The following is a 14605-nucleotide window of genomic DNA, read 5'->3' as shown; positions in this document are numbered from 1 at the left end:
TAGAGAGAGAGGGAAATCAGCCAGGGTTCCTGCTCCTGATTAACCCAGGGGTCACTGGTCAGTAGAGAGAGGGGAAATCAGCCAGAGTTCCTGCTCCTGATCACTGTCCAGTGACCCCTGGGTTAGAGAGAGGGGATATCAGCCAGGGTTCCTGCTCCTGATCACTGTCCAGTGACCCCTGAGTTAGAGAGAGGGCAAATCAGCCAGGGTTCGTGCTCCTGATCACAGTCCAGTGACCCCTGGGTTAGAGAGAGAGGGAAATCAGCCTGGGTTCCTGCTCCTGATCACTGCCCAGTGACCCCTGGGTTAGTGGGAGGGGAAATCAGCTGGGGTTCCTGCTCCTGATCACTGCCCAGTGACCCCTGGGTTAGACAGAGAAGGAAATCAGCTAGGGTTCCTGCTCCTGATAACTGCCCAGTGACCCCTGGTTACAGAGAGAGGGAAATCAGCTAGGGTTCCTGCTCCTGATCACAGTCCAGTGACCGCTGGGTTAGAGAGAGAGGTGAAATCAGCCAGGGTTCCTGCTCCTGATCACAGTCCAGAGACCCCTGGGTTAGAGAGAGAGGGGAAATCAGCCCGGGTTCCTGCTCCTGATCACTGCCCAATGACCCCTCGGTTAGAGAGTGAGGGAAATCAGCCAGGGTTCCTGCTACTGATCACAGTCCAGTGACCCCTGGTTTAGAGAGAGGGGGAATCAGCCTGGGTTCCTGCTCCTGATCACTGCCCAGTGACCCCTGGGTTAGAGAGAGAGGGAAATCAGCCTGGGTTCCTGCTCCTGATCAATGCCCAGTGACCCCTGGGTTAGAGAGAGAGGGGAAATCAGCCTGGGTTCCTGCTCCTGATCATTGCCCAGTGTCCCCTGGGTTAGAGAGAGGGGAAATCAGCCAGGGTTCCTACTCCTGATCACTGTCCAGTGATAACTGGGTTAGACAGTGGGGAAATCAGAGAGGGTTCCAGCTCCTGATCACTGTCCAGTGAGCCCTGAGTTAGAGAGAGGGGAAACCAGCCAGGGTTCCTGCTCCTGTTCACTATCCAGTGTCCACTGGGATAGAGGGAGAGGGGAAATCAGCCAGGGTTCCTGCTCCTGATCACTGTCCAGTGACCCCTGGGTTAGAGAGAGGGGAAATCAGCCCGGGTTCCAGCTCCTGATCGCTATCCAGTGTCCCCTGAGTTAGAGAGAGGGGGAACCAGCCAGGGTTCCTGCTCCTGATCATTGTCCAGTGACCCCTGCTTTAGAGAGAGGGGAGATCAGACAGGGTTCGTGCTCCTGATCACTGTCCAGTGACCCCTGGGTTAGAGAGGTGAAATCAGCCAGGGTTCCTGCTCCTGATCACAGTCCAGTGAACCCTGGGTTAGAGAGAGAGGGGAAATCAGCTAGGGTTCATGCTCCTGATCACTATCCAGTGACCCCTGGGATAGAGAGAGGGGAAATCAGCCAGGGTTCCTGCTCCTGATCACAGTCCAGTGACCCGTGGGTTAGAGAGAGATGGTAAATCAGCCAGGGTTCATGCTCCTGATCACTATCCAGTGACCCCTGGGTTAGAGAGAGGGAAATCAGCCTGGGTTCCTGCTCCTGATCACTGCCCAGTGACCACTGGGTTAGAAAGAGAGGGACATCAGCCAGGATTCATGCTCCATGCTCCTGATCACTGCCCAGTGACCCCTGGGTTAGAGAGAGGGGAAATCAGCCAGGGTTCCTGCTCCTGATCACTGCCCAGTGACCCCTGGGTTAGAGAGAGAGGGGAAATCAGCCAGGGTTCATGCTCCTGATCTCTGCCCTGTGACCCCTGCGTTAGAGAGAGAGGGAAATAAGCCAGGGTTATTTAAATCATGTTGCGAGAAAGGGAAATAGTTTGTGCCCCCGTTTGTACCTCAGGGTCTGAGAGACGGAGGGAACGGCAACAGAAAAAGAGGAAACAACATCTCCAAAAACTGATCCCAACTCATCGCCAAGGCTGGGGATAGATAACCTCGCCGCCTTCTTAGGAAGTTTAACCACTTTATTCACTTTCTGATTGGAGCTCTGTTTGGAATTAGACTTTATTTTGTCGGATGTTTAACGACAGCATTGAAGGTGGAAGAAGAAACTTGGAGCAACTTCTTCTGTCAAAGCTGCAGTGAGACTTGAAAGAATTTAAAGATTTTTAATGAACTTTTCACCAAAAATGAGTGTAAAAAACACTTTTCCCCGCTGAGTTTCGAACATGATTTTGGAAGAGACTGAAGCAAATGCCAATTTTCCCCTCACCTAAACAAGTTTCAACCAGGTCTTGAAGTCCAAACGCTTTTAAAGAGCTCTGAAATGGTTATAATGTTTTCAAATTGAAATATCTCAAGATTTGATTTTGAGTGATTGACTGAAGTGAGTAGCTTTACACAAACATGCAACCATGGTGTTGAGGAGGGGGAAGGTAGGGGAGGATTTGTAGGAGTTACATGTTACTTTTTAATGACTTTTAAAAAATATACCATTAAGACATTTAGGAAGAGAACCAAGAAAGGGGAAAAACACAAACCATTTTATAATGTCTGTCGTTCGATCGTCATAACAAGTCGCAGGAATAGCGTAAATATAGATATCCTCTTATACATTTAGTGGAGTGTTAATTGAAGCAAGAGTTATGTAATGATGTATAAAAATTGCAGGAAGCTACTTTAGAAGAAACCACTCTTTGTTTATTGAGAGAGACACAGAAAATACTTTGATTAAAGTGATAACGTACAATTCGATTTGGTTTGAATGTTTGAAATAGGAGATTAAAATTTGTGAGTATAATGAAGTTTGTTTCCTGCTTTTAATTGCGAAGTACCTAAAATAATTCAACATTCCTTGTGACAAGAGCAGGGATTAATATTGTGGAGAATGTTTGAGAGAAAAACATTAGAAGCGAAATTGGTAAATTACAAATCTTTACGTCAACATATCAGTAAACATTTGCAAGTCAGTCTGACTGATTTTGCTGTCCAGGAAGAAAATCAAGTGTTTATTTCTGTTAAGTCATAGCTTTGCCTGCTTTTTGTTTATAATTCAGTGACACAAATAGTGTGCATATTTGTAAATTGTAAAATAACAGCAATAAATCACATTTCTGTGACATTCTTTATGTCTTAAATGATTCAATTTGTGGCTCGGAATCTAGAAGCTTATTTAGCTGAAAGGTTTGAATGGTTAAAGTTGATCTCAGCTTATGGGATCAAAAGCTGTTTGATACATTCCTGCATTGTGGAACAGTATGATGTCTTTGCAGAGACAGGAAATCGCATTGTTGAATGGAGGTTTTTCTGATCTGTTGCATCCTGTGTAGATCAGAAACAGGTAAAGGTGTTCATAATAAACAGCCCAAGACAATGAAATGCTTAAACAATGTCTAGCCAATGTCAGAGATTTCAAGCACAGGACATGTGGAATATACAAAACCCCATAGCCCTGTATCAATCCCAAACTAATCGCAATGCCCCGCTTACTCCCCTAGCCCTGTATCAATCCCAAACTTTTCCCAATGCCTCGCTCTCTCCCGATAGCCCTGTATGAATCCCAAACTAATCCCACTGCCCCGATCTCTCCCGGTAGCCCTGTGTCAATCCCAAACTAATCCCACTGGCCTGCTTTCTCCCCATAGCCCTGTCTCAATCCCCAACATAAGCCCACTGCCCTGCTTTCTCCCCATTGCCCTGTATCAATCCCCAAACTAATCCCACATCCCTGCTCTCTCCCCAAAGCACTGCATCAATCCCCAAACTAATCCCACTGCCCCGCTCTCTCCCCATAGCCCTGTATCAATCCCCAAACTAATCCCACTGCCCCACTCTCTCCCGATAGCACTGCATCAATCCCAAACATTTCCCAATGCCTCGCTCTCTCCCGATAGCCCTGTATCAATCCCAAACTAATGCCACTGCCCCACTCTCTCCCGATAGCCCTGTGTCAATCCCAAACTAATCACACTGCCCCGATCTCTCCCCATAGACCTGTATCAATCCCAAACTTTTCCCAATGCCTCGCTCTCTCCCGATAACCGTTTCAATCCCAAACTAAACCCACTGCCCCGCTCTCTACCCATAGCCCTGTATCAATCCCCAACCTAAGCCCACTGCCCTGCTTTCTCCCCATAGCCCTGTTATATCCAAACAAATCCCACTGCCCCGCTCTCTCCCCATAGCCCTGTATCAAACCCCAACGTAAGTCCACTGCCCTGCTTTCTCGCCATAGCCCTGTGTTATATCCAAACAAATCCCACTGCCCCGCTATCTCCCCATAGCCCTGTATCAATCCCCCATGGAAGCCCACTGCCCCGCTTTCTCCCCATAGCCCTGTGTTATATCCAAACTAATCCCACTGCACCACTATCTCCCAATAGCCCTGTATCAATCCCAAACTAATCACAATGCCCCGCTCTCTCCTCTAGCCCTGTATCAATCACAAACTAATCCCACTGCCATGCTTACTCCCCATAGCCCCGGAGCAATCCCAAGCTTATCCCGCTCCTGATCTCTATCCAGTGACCTCTGTGTTAGAGAGAGGGGAAATCAGCCAGGATTCCTGCTCCTGATCACTGCCCAGTGACCCCTAGTTTAGAGAGAGGGGGAAATCAGTCGGGGTAGCTGCTCCTGATCTCTGCCCAGTGACCCCTGGGTTAGAGAGAGGGGAAATCAGCCAGAGTTCCTGCTCCTGATCACTGTCCAGTGACCCCTGAGTTAGAGAGGGGAAATCAGCCAGGGTTCCTGCTCCTGATAACTGCCCAGTGACCCCTGGTTACAGAGAGAGGGAAATCAGCTAGGGTTCATGCTCCTGATCACAGTCCAGTGACACCTAGGTTAGAGAGACAGGTGAAATCAGCCGAGGTTCCTGCTCCTGATCACAGTCCAGTGACCCCTGGGTTAGAGAGAGAGGGGAAATCAGCCTGGGTTCCTGCTCCTGATCACTGCCCAGTGACCCCTGGCTTAGAGAGAGAGGGAAATCAGCCTGGGTTCCTGCTCCTGATCAATGCCCAGCAACCCCTGGCTTACAAAGAGAGGGGAAATCAGCCTGTGTTCCTGCTCCTGATCACTGTCCAGTGACCCCTGGGTTAGAGAGAGAGGGGAAATCAGCCAGGGTTCCTGCTCCTGATCATTGCCCAGTGTCCCCTGGGTTAGAGAGAGGGGAAATCAGCCAGGGTTCCAGCTCCTGATCACTGTCCAGTGAGCCGTGAGTGAGAGAGAGGGGAAACCAGCCAGGGTTCCTGCTCCTGATCACTATCCAGTGTCCACTGGGTTAGAGAGAGAGGGGAAATCAGCCAAGTTTCCTGCTCCTGATCATTGTCCAGTGACCCCTGGGTTAGAGAGAGAGGTGAAATCAGCCAGGGTTCCTGCTCCTGATGACAGTCCAGTGACCCCTGGGTTAGAGAGAGAGGGGGGAAATCAGCCAGGGTTCATGCTCCTGATCACTGTCCAGTGACCCCTGGGTTAGAGAGAGGGGGGCATCAAACCCCAACGTAGGCCCACTGCCCGCTTTCTCCCCATAGCCCTGTGTTATATCCAAACAAATTACACTGCCTGCTTTCTCCCCATAGCCCTGTTATATCCAAACTAATCCCATTGCACCACTATCTCCCCATAGCCCTGTATCAATCCCAAACTAATCCCAATGCCCCGCTCTCTCCTCTAGCCCTGTATCAATCACAAACTAATCCCACTGCCATGCTCGCTCCTCATAGCCCCGGATCAATCCCAAGATTATCCCGCTCCGGTCACTATCCAGTGACCCCTGTGTTAGAGAGAGGGGAAATCAGCCAGGATTCCTGCTCCTGATCATTGTCCTGTGACCCCTAGTTTAGAGAGAGGGGGAAATCAGCCGGGGTAGCTGCTCCTGATCTCTGCCCAGTGAATCCTGGGTTAGAGAGAGAGGGAAATCAGGCAGGGTTCCTGCTCCTGATCACTGCCCAGTGACCCCTGGGTTAGTGAGAGGGGAAATCAGCCAGGGTTCCTGCTCCTGATCACTGCCCAGTGACCCCTGGGTTAGAGAGAGGGAAATCAGCCTGGGTTCCTGCTCCTGATCACAGTCCAGTGACCCCTGGGTTAGAGAGAGAGGGAAATCAGCCAGGGTTATTTAAATCATGTTGCGAGAAAGGGAAATAGTTTGTGCCTCCGTTTGTACTTCAGGGTCTGAGACACGGAGGGAACGGCAACAGAAAAAGCAGAAACAACCTCTCCAAAAACTGATCCCAACTCATCGCCAAGGCTGGGGATAGATAACCTCGCCACCTTCTTCGGAAGTTTAACCACTTTATTCACTTTCTGATTGGAGCTCCGTTTGGAATTAGACTTTATTTTGTCGGTTGTTTAACGACAGCATTGAAGGGGGAAGGAGAAACATGGAGCAACTTCTTCTGTCAAAGCTGCAGTGAGACTTGAAAGAATTTAAAGATTTTTAATGAACTTTTCACCAAAAATGAGTGTAAAAAACACTTTGCCCCGCTGAGTTTCGAACATGATTTTGGAAGAGACTGAAGCAAAAGCCAATTTTCCCCTCACCTAAACAAGTTTCAAGCAGGTCTTGAAGTCCAAACGCTTTTAAAGAGCTCGGAAATGGTTAAAATGTTTTCAAATTGAAATATCTCAAGATTTGATTTTGAGTGATTGACTGAAGTGAGTAGCTTTACACAAACAAGCAATCATGGTGTTGAGGAGGGGGAAGGTAGGGGAGGATTTGTCGGAATTACATATTACTTTTTAATGACTTTAAAAAAATATACCATTAAGACATTTAGGAAGAGAACCAAGAAAGGGGAAAAACACAAACCATTTTATAATGTCTGTCCTTCGATTGTCCTAACAAGTCGCAGGAATAACGTAAATATAGATATCCTCTTATACATTTAGTGGAGTGTTAATTGAAGCAAGAGTTATGTAATGATGTATAAAAATTGCAGGAAGCTACTTTAGAAGAAACCACTCTTTGTTTATTGAGAGAGACACAGAAAATACTTTGATTAAAGTGATAACGTACAATTCGATTTGGTTTGAATGTTTGAAATAGGAGATTAAAATTTGTGAGTATAATGAAGTTTGTTTCCTGCTTTTAATTGCGAAGTACCTAAAATAATTCAACACTCCCTGTGACAAGAGCAGGGATTAATATTGTGGAGAATGTTTGAGAGAAAAACATTAGAAGCGAAATTGGTAAATTATAAATCTTTACGTCAACATATCAGTAAACATTTGCAAGTCAGTCTGACTGATTTTGCTGTCCAGGAAAAAAGACAAGTGTTTATTTCTGTTAAGTCATAGCTTTGCCTGCTTTTTGTTTATAATTCAGTGACACTAATTGTGTGTATATTTGTAAATTGTAAAATAACAGCAATAAATCACATTCCTTTGACATTCATTATGTCTTAAATGATTCAATTTGTGGCTCGGAATCTAGAAGCTTCTTTACCTGAAAGGTTTGAATGGGTAAAGTTGATCTCAGCTTATGGGATCAAAAGCTGTTTGCGACATTCCTGCATTGTGGAACAGTATGATGTCTTTGAAGAGGCAGGAAATCGCATTGTTGAATGGAGGTTTTTCTGATCTGTTGCATCCTGTGTAGATCAGAAACAGGTAAAGTTGTTCATAGTAAACAGCCCAAGACAATGAAATGCTGAAACAATGTCTGGCCAATGTCAGAGATTTCAAGCACAGGAAATGTGGAATATACAAAACCCCATAGCCCTGTATCAATCCCAAACTAATCGCAATGCCCCGATCTCTCCCGATAGCCCTGCAACAATCCCAAACTAAATCACACTGCCCCGCTCTCTCCCCATAGCCCTGTATAAATCCCAAACTAATCCCACTGCCTCGCTCACTCCACATAGCCCTGTATCAATCCCAACCTAATCCCACTGCCCCGCCCACTCCCGAGAGCCGTGTATCAATCGCAAACCTATCGCAGTGCCCCGCTCTCTCCCCATAACCCTGTATCAATGCCAAACTATTCCCAATGCCTCGCTCTCTCCTGATTGCCCTGTATCAATCCCCAAACTAATCCAACTGCCCCGCTCTCTCGGGAGGGACGGGGGGGGGGGGGGGAAAGAGGAGGGACAGGGACGGGGGGGGGGAGGGACAGAGAGAGAGCGAGAGCGCGAGAGAGAGCGCGAGCGAGAGAGAGCGCGCGAGAGAGAGCGCGCGAGAGAGAGCGCGCGAGAGAGAGCGCGCGAGAGAGAGCGCGCGAGAGAGAGCGAGAGAGAGAGCGAGAGACAGCGAGAGACAGAGAGAGACAGAGAGAGAGCGAGAGAGACAGAGAGAGAGCGAGAGAGACAGAGAGAGAGCGAGAGAGACAGAGAGAGAGCGAGAGAGACAGAGAGAGAGCGAGAGAGAGCGCGCGAGAGAGAGCGAGAGAGAGAGCGAGAGACAGCGAGAGACAGAGAGAGACAGAGAGAGAGCGAGAGAGACAGAGAGAGAGCGAGAGAGACAGAGAGAGAGCGAGCGCGAGCGAGAGAGAGCGCGCGAGAGAGAGCGCGCGAGAGAGAGCGCGCGAGAGAGAGCGCGCGAGAGAGAGCGCGCGAGAGAGAGCGAGAGAGAGAGCGAGAGACAGCGAGAGACAGAGAGAGACAGAGAGAGAGCGAGAGAGACAGAGAGAGAGCGAGAGAGACAGAGAGAGAGCGAGAGAGACAGAGAGAGAGCGAGAGAGACAGAGAGAGAGCGAGAGAGAGAGAGAGACAGAGACAGAGAGACAGAGAGAGAGCAAAGTCTGCAGAGGAAACCCCGCCTCCAACTCCACCACCGCCGCGTGCACACCGTGGGAGCGGCCATCTTGGAAGCCATCTTGTCCACCCTCATGGAGTCCACCATCTTGCCCCGACTACACGGACCTCCAGGACCCACTGGTGGCCTCGATCACAGTGGATCAGTCCAGGCCGCATCCGTTGTCTAAATCGATGATGGACAGAGGTAAACGGGAACAAGGTTAAATGCTTGATTGACTGTGGGAGCACCGAAAGCTTTATTCATCCTAGCCTGGTAAAACGACTTTCACTAACGATAGTCCCCACACAGGGCAAAATCGCCATGGCCGATAAGACTCATACCTCAAAAATTACACGTTTCTGCGCGGTTATGTTGTCGGTAAAAGGCAATGATTACAGAGATTTTAAACTATTGATAATGCCAGATCTCTGAGCGTGATCTTGGGTCTGGACTTCCAGTGTGTGGTAAACCACTGTTTGTATTCCACTGTGCACATGCCTGGGCTGACTCCTCCAACGAATCCAGGTATAAAGGTGACTGCTCCACAGCCCCTTTGTATTCTGGACTGGTCGACCACTCGAGGCACACCTTCATTCTCTTGTTAATAAAAGCCTGTTAATTACTCGCTTAATCTCAGTCTTTTGAGTTATTGGTAGCGCATCAATTTTATTAACAAGATTTTTATAATGGAGAAGATCCTCACACCAGCATGCCTAGACTTAGACCATCGGGAGGCGGATACATCCACCAAGTTTACTCACTGGCTGAGGTGCTTTGAAAAATTCCTGATCGCCTCCGCTGAAACAGTCAAATCGGACGAGGACAAACTGGATGTCCTGACCTCCAAAGTGAACCACCGAGTGTACTCGGTCATCCAAGACGCGACCTCGTACGCAGATGCTAGCAAGCTCAAGGACCAGTACACGCGCCCAGTGTACGAAGTGTACGCCAGGCACCTTCTGGGGAGTCGTAAACAACAACCTGGGGAATCGACCGAGGAATACCTTCAGGCACTGTCTGTGCTTGGCCGGGCCTGTGGTTGTAAGGATGTAAAGGCCGCCGTGTACACAGAGAAACTTATCCGGGACGCTTTTGTAGCGGGCCACAGGTCCAATTACACCCGACAGCGACTGTTGGAGCAGAGTGACCTCGACCTCACCAAGGCCTCTGAACTCGCACTATCATTGGACGCAGCCTACCGGGGCATGGATGCCTACTCCTCTGCACCGTGGACGCCGCAGGGAATGACAGCCTGGGACACGGTAGGACCGTCTCATAGCGCTGTGCCACCCCAGCAACGGCCCAACTACCGCAGCAGTGTCCCAAGGCCAGACAGCAGTGCCCCAAGGCCAGAAATGCTACTTCTGTGGCCAGGCCAAACACCCCAGAGCGCGCTGCCCGGCGAAAAATGCGATCTGCTCGGGCTGCGGGAAGAAGGGACACTACGCCAGCGTCTGCAGGGCCAATGCCACCCCGAACCCCAGCAGTGCCACGTGTGGGCCGTGCGGGCCAACATCTTGGGCCTCCCCAGCCATGTGCGAACCACCGGAACAGCAGCCATTTTGGATGCCTCCAGCCACATGGGGATCATGGACGCTGCCATCTTGGACGACAGCCGGGACGCAGCAGGCCCCCAACACCGCCTCATCTGATACCCGCAGTGACACACCGACTCCTATGCTGGCCTCCGTTACACTGGACCAAGCGAGACCGCACCAGCTGGCCAGTTCCACAATGGACATAAAGGTCAATGGTCACGAAACAATCTGCCTTTTTGACTCTGGGAGCACGGAGAGCTTCATCCACCCCGACACGGTGCGGCGTTGCTCTCTCCCAGTCCTGCCTGCGCACCAGCAGATTTCTATGGCCTCCGAGTCCCAGTCGGCGGACATTGGCGGCTACTGCATGGTGACACTCGTAGTAGACGGGACTGTGTACAATAATTTTAAACTTCTGGTCCTGCCCGACCTCTGCACTGCCGTTCTACTGGGGTTAGATTTTCAGTGCCACTTTAAAAGTGTTACGATGGCGTACGGTGGACCCCTCCCCCCACGCTCAGTCCGCAGCCAGCAGCTTCCAAATTGCCCGCCGCGCACCAGGTGCAACCTCTCCACACTCAGAGTCACCCCCCCACCACTGTTTGCTAACCTCACCCCAGACTGTAAGCCCATCGCCACAAAGAGCAGGCGATACAGTGCCGGGGACAGGGTTTTCATTAAAACCAAAGTGCAGCGGCTCCTGAAGGAAGGGATTATTGAGGGCAGCACCAGCCCCTGGCGAGCCCAGGTTGTGGTCGTTAAGACCGGCGAGAAGCAGCGCCTGGTCATCGACTACAGCCAGACAATAAATCGCTACACCCTGCTGGACACTTACCCACTCCCCCGCATTGCTGATATGGTCAAGCAGATCGCGCAGTACCGCGTCTTCTCAACCATTGACTTGAAATCAGCATACCACCAGCTCCCTATCCGCCCTGAGGACCGCCAGTATACTGCCTTTGAGGCAAACGGCCGCCTCTATCACTTCCTTAGGGTTCCCTTTGGCGTCACCAACGGGGTCTCCGTCTTCCAAAGGGAGATGGACCGGATGGTCGATCAAAATGCGTTGCAGGCCACTTTCCCATATCTGGACAATGTGACCATCTGCCGCCATGACTTGCAGGACCATGACGCAAACCTCGAAAAATTCCTCTGCACCGCCAAACTCCTAAACCTGACATATAACAAGGAGAAGTGCATATTCCGCACAAACCGCCTCGCCACCCTTGGCTGTGTTGTGGAACACGGAGTCATCGGCCCCGACCCCGACCGGATGCGTCCCCTTATGGAACTCCCACTGCCCCACTGCCTCAAGGCCCTGAAGAGGTGCCTAGGGTTTTTCCTCGTATTACGCCCAGTGGGTCCCCTACTATGCGGACAAGGCCCATTCGCTGATCAAGTCCACCTCTTTTCCTGTGACGGCAGAGGCCCGCTTAGCCTTCCTCCGTATCAAGGAAGACATTGCCAAAGCCACCATGCACGCAGTGGACGAATCCATCCCCTTCCAGGTGGAAAGCGATGCGTCAGACTTTGCCCTGGCCGCTACCCTCAATCAGGCGGGGAGACCCGTGGCCTTCTTTTCACGAACCCTCCAGGGCCCGGAGACCAGACACTCCGCTGTTGAGAAGTAGGCCCAGGCTATTGTGGAGGCTGTGCGTCATTGGAGGCACTACCTGGCCGGAAAACGATTTACCCTGCTCACTGACCAGCGTTCAGTTGCTTTCATGTTTAACAACAAGCAGAGGGGCAAAATCAAAAACGACAAGATCTTGAGGTGGAGAATCTAACTTTCCACCTACAATTATGAGATCTTGTACCGGCCCGGGAAGCTCAATGAACCCCCGGATGCTCTATCACGTGGCACCTGCACCATCGTGCAGATCGATAGACTGCGGGCCCTCCACAATGACCTCTGCCACCCGGGGGTCACCAGGTTCTTCCACTTCATCAAGGCCCGCAACCTGCCTTACTCCATTGAGGAGGTCAGGACCATGACCAGGAACTGCCAAGTCTGCGCTGAGTGCAAACCGCACTTTTATAGACCAGACAGGGCTCACCTGATAAAAGCCACTCGCCCCTTCGAGCGCCTGAGCGTTGATTTTAAAGGGCCTCTCCCCTCCTCTGACCGCAATGTGTACTTCCTCAATATTATTGATGAGTACTCCCATTTCCCGTTCGCCATCCCCTGCCCGGACATGACCAGTGCCACGGTCATTAAATGTCTGAACGACCTCTTCATCCTGTTCGGTTTCCCCAGCTATATCCATAGCAACCGGGGCTCATCATTTATGAGCGACGAACTCCGTCAGTACCTGCTAGCTAGGGGTATTGCCACAAGCAGGACCACCAGTTACAACCCCCGGGGGAACCGACAGGTGGAAAGAGAGAATGCGACAGTTTGGAAGGCCGCCCTGCTAGCCTTAAAGTCTAGGGGCCTTCCGACCTCCTGCTGGCAGGATGTGCTACCCGATGCACTCCACTCTATTCGGTCACTGCTCTGCACTGCCACTAACGCCACCCCTCATGAGAAAATGTTTGTCTTCCCAAGGAAGTCCACATCGGGGACACCGCTACCGCCATGGCTGACGTCCCCAGGGCCGGTCCTACTGAGAAGACACGCGAGGACCCATAAAACGGACCCCCTGGTCGAGAGGGTCGACCTCCTCCGTGCCAACCCCCAGTATGCTTACATTGCGTACCCGGACGGGCAGGAGGACACAGTCTCCATAAGAGACCTCGCACCCTCGGGGGCCGCAGTAACCCACTACCCACTACCAACCCCCCCACGATCCGATATCCAGCCCCAGCAGACGGCAGGCCTGGGCCCCGTGACCCTGATAGCGCATCACAATGCCACCACCAAAGTATCACGCTTACCTACGGTGGGTCCCAGCCACCCCACAGTGTCCGGTCTGGCTACCCTGAAGGTCAAGCCGCCCTCTCTGTTCGCCAACCTCGCACCCAACTGTCGACCCATAGCGACAAAGAGTAGGCGGTACAGCTGGGAGGACAGACGGTTCATTGCGTCGGAAGTAGAAAGACTCAAGTGGGAAGGTATCACGAATGCAGTACCAGCCCGTGGCGTGCCCAGTTAGTAGTAGTTAAGGGTAGTGAAAAGAAGCGGATGGTGATAGATTATAGCCAGACGGTTAATCTATACACCCAGCTAGATGCCTACCCTCTGCCCCGCATAGCGGATATGGTTAACCAAATCGCGCAATATCGGGTGTTTTCCACCATCGAACTAAAATCGGCATACCACCAGCTCCCCATTAGGCTGGAGGACCATCCATACACCGCCTTCGAGGTGAACGGACGTCTCTACCAGTTCCTCAGAGTCCCCTTTGGGGTAACGAGCGGGGTCTCGGTCTTCCAGCGGGAGATGGACCGCATGGTCGATGAGAACCAGTTAACAGCCACCTACCCATACCTAGGCAACGTCACCATCTGTGGCCACGACCAGCAAGACCACGACTCGAACCTCGCAAGATTTCTGAAAACCGCCCTCAGACTCAATCTCACCTACAACGAGGATAAGTGTGTCTTTAGCACCACGCGCCTCTGTATCCTGGGCTGCGTGGTGGAAAATGGGGAAATCGGTCCGGATCCCGACCGATTGCGCCCCCTATGGGAGCTACCCCTACCAAACACCCCCAAGGCCCTGAAAAGGTGCCTGGGGTTCTTCTCCTATTACGCCCAATGGGTCCCCAATTATTCCGACAAGGCCCGTCCCCTCCTGAAATCAACGTCCTTCCCGCTCACGGCCGAGGCCCACGCCACCTTCAACAGCATTAAACACAACATTGAGAAGGCCGTGCTGCGGGCAGTGGATGAAAACATCCCTTTCCAGGTCGAAAGCGATGCGTCCGACTTCGCTTTAGCAGCCAACCTCAACCAGGATGGGCGGCCCATAGCCTTTATCTCAAGAACCCTCCAAGGGCCAGAGATCGGTAGAGAAGGAGGCCCAGGCCATAGTGGAGGCAGTGCGGCACTGGAGGCACTACCTAGCCGGCAAACGCTTCACCCTGCTTACTGACCAGCGGTCGGTAGCCTTCATGTTTAACAACAAACAGAGGGGCAAGATCAAGAACGACAAAATTCTCAGGTGGTGGATCGAACTCTCCACGTTGGAGTACGACATAATATATAGGCCGGGGGCCCTCAACGAATCCCCCGACGCCCTATCACGAGGGATGTGTGCCAGCATCCAGGGGGACAGGCTACAGGGCCTCCACAATGGCCTCTGCCACCCGGGGGTCACCCGGCTACTCCACTTTATAAAATCCCGTAACCTGCCCTATTCCATTGAGGAGGTCCGGTCTATGACCAGGGACTGCCGCACTTGTGCGGAATGCAAGCCC

The 14605-nt window shown here is 51.4% G+C and overlaps 1 long non-coding RNA gene across 3 annotated transcripts in view; it reads right to left on the bottom strand.

Moving 5' to 3' along the window:
• LOC147093712 (uncharacterized) overlaps positions 1-14605 on the bottom strand; it is a 108482-nt gene that overhangs the window by 65564 nt on the left and 28313 nt on the right. For 2 of the 3 annotated variants that reach the window (XR_015074724.1, XR_015074726.1), the window contains exon 4: positions 7415-7559. This is a non-coding gene — a long non-coding RNA (uncharacterized LOC147093712). Of the gene's footprint in view, positions 1-2635; positions 3298-7414; positions 7560-14605 lie in introns of those variants that run through there. The other variant, XR_015074725.1, reaches the window with a different exon arrangement.

The sequence above is a fragment of the Somniosus microcephalus genome, unplaced genomic scaffold (assembly GCF_052327205.1).
Source record: "Somniosus microcephalus isolate GS21.2 unplaced genomic scaffold, FLI_Smic_1.0 unresolved_chr1, whole genome shotgun sequence".
NCBI classification, from domain to species: Eukaryota; Metazoa; Chordata; class Chondrichthyes; order Squaliformes; family Somniosidae; genus Somniosus; species Somniosus microcephalus.
This window is presented reverse-complemented; position numbering and strand designations above follow the sequence as displayed.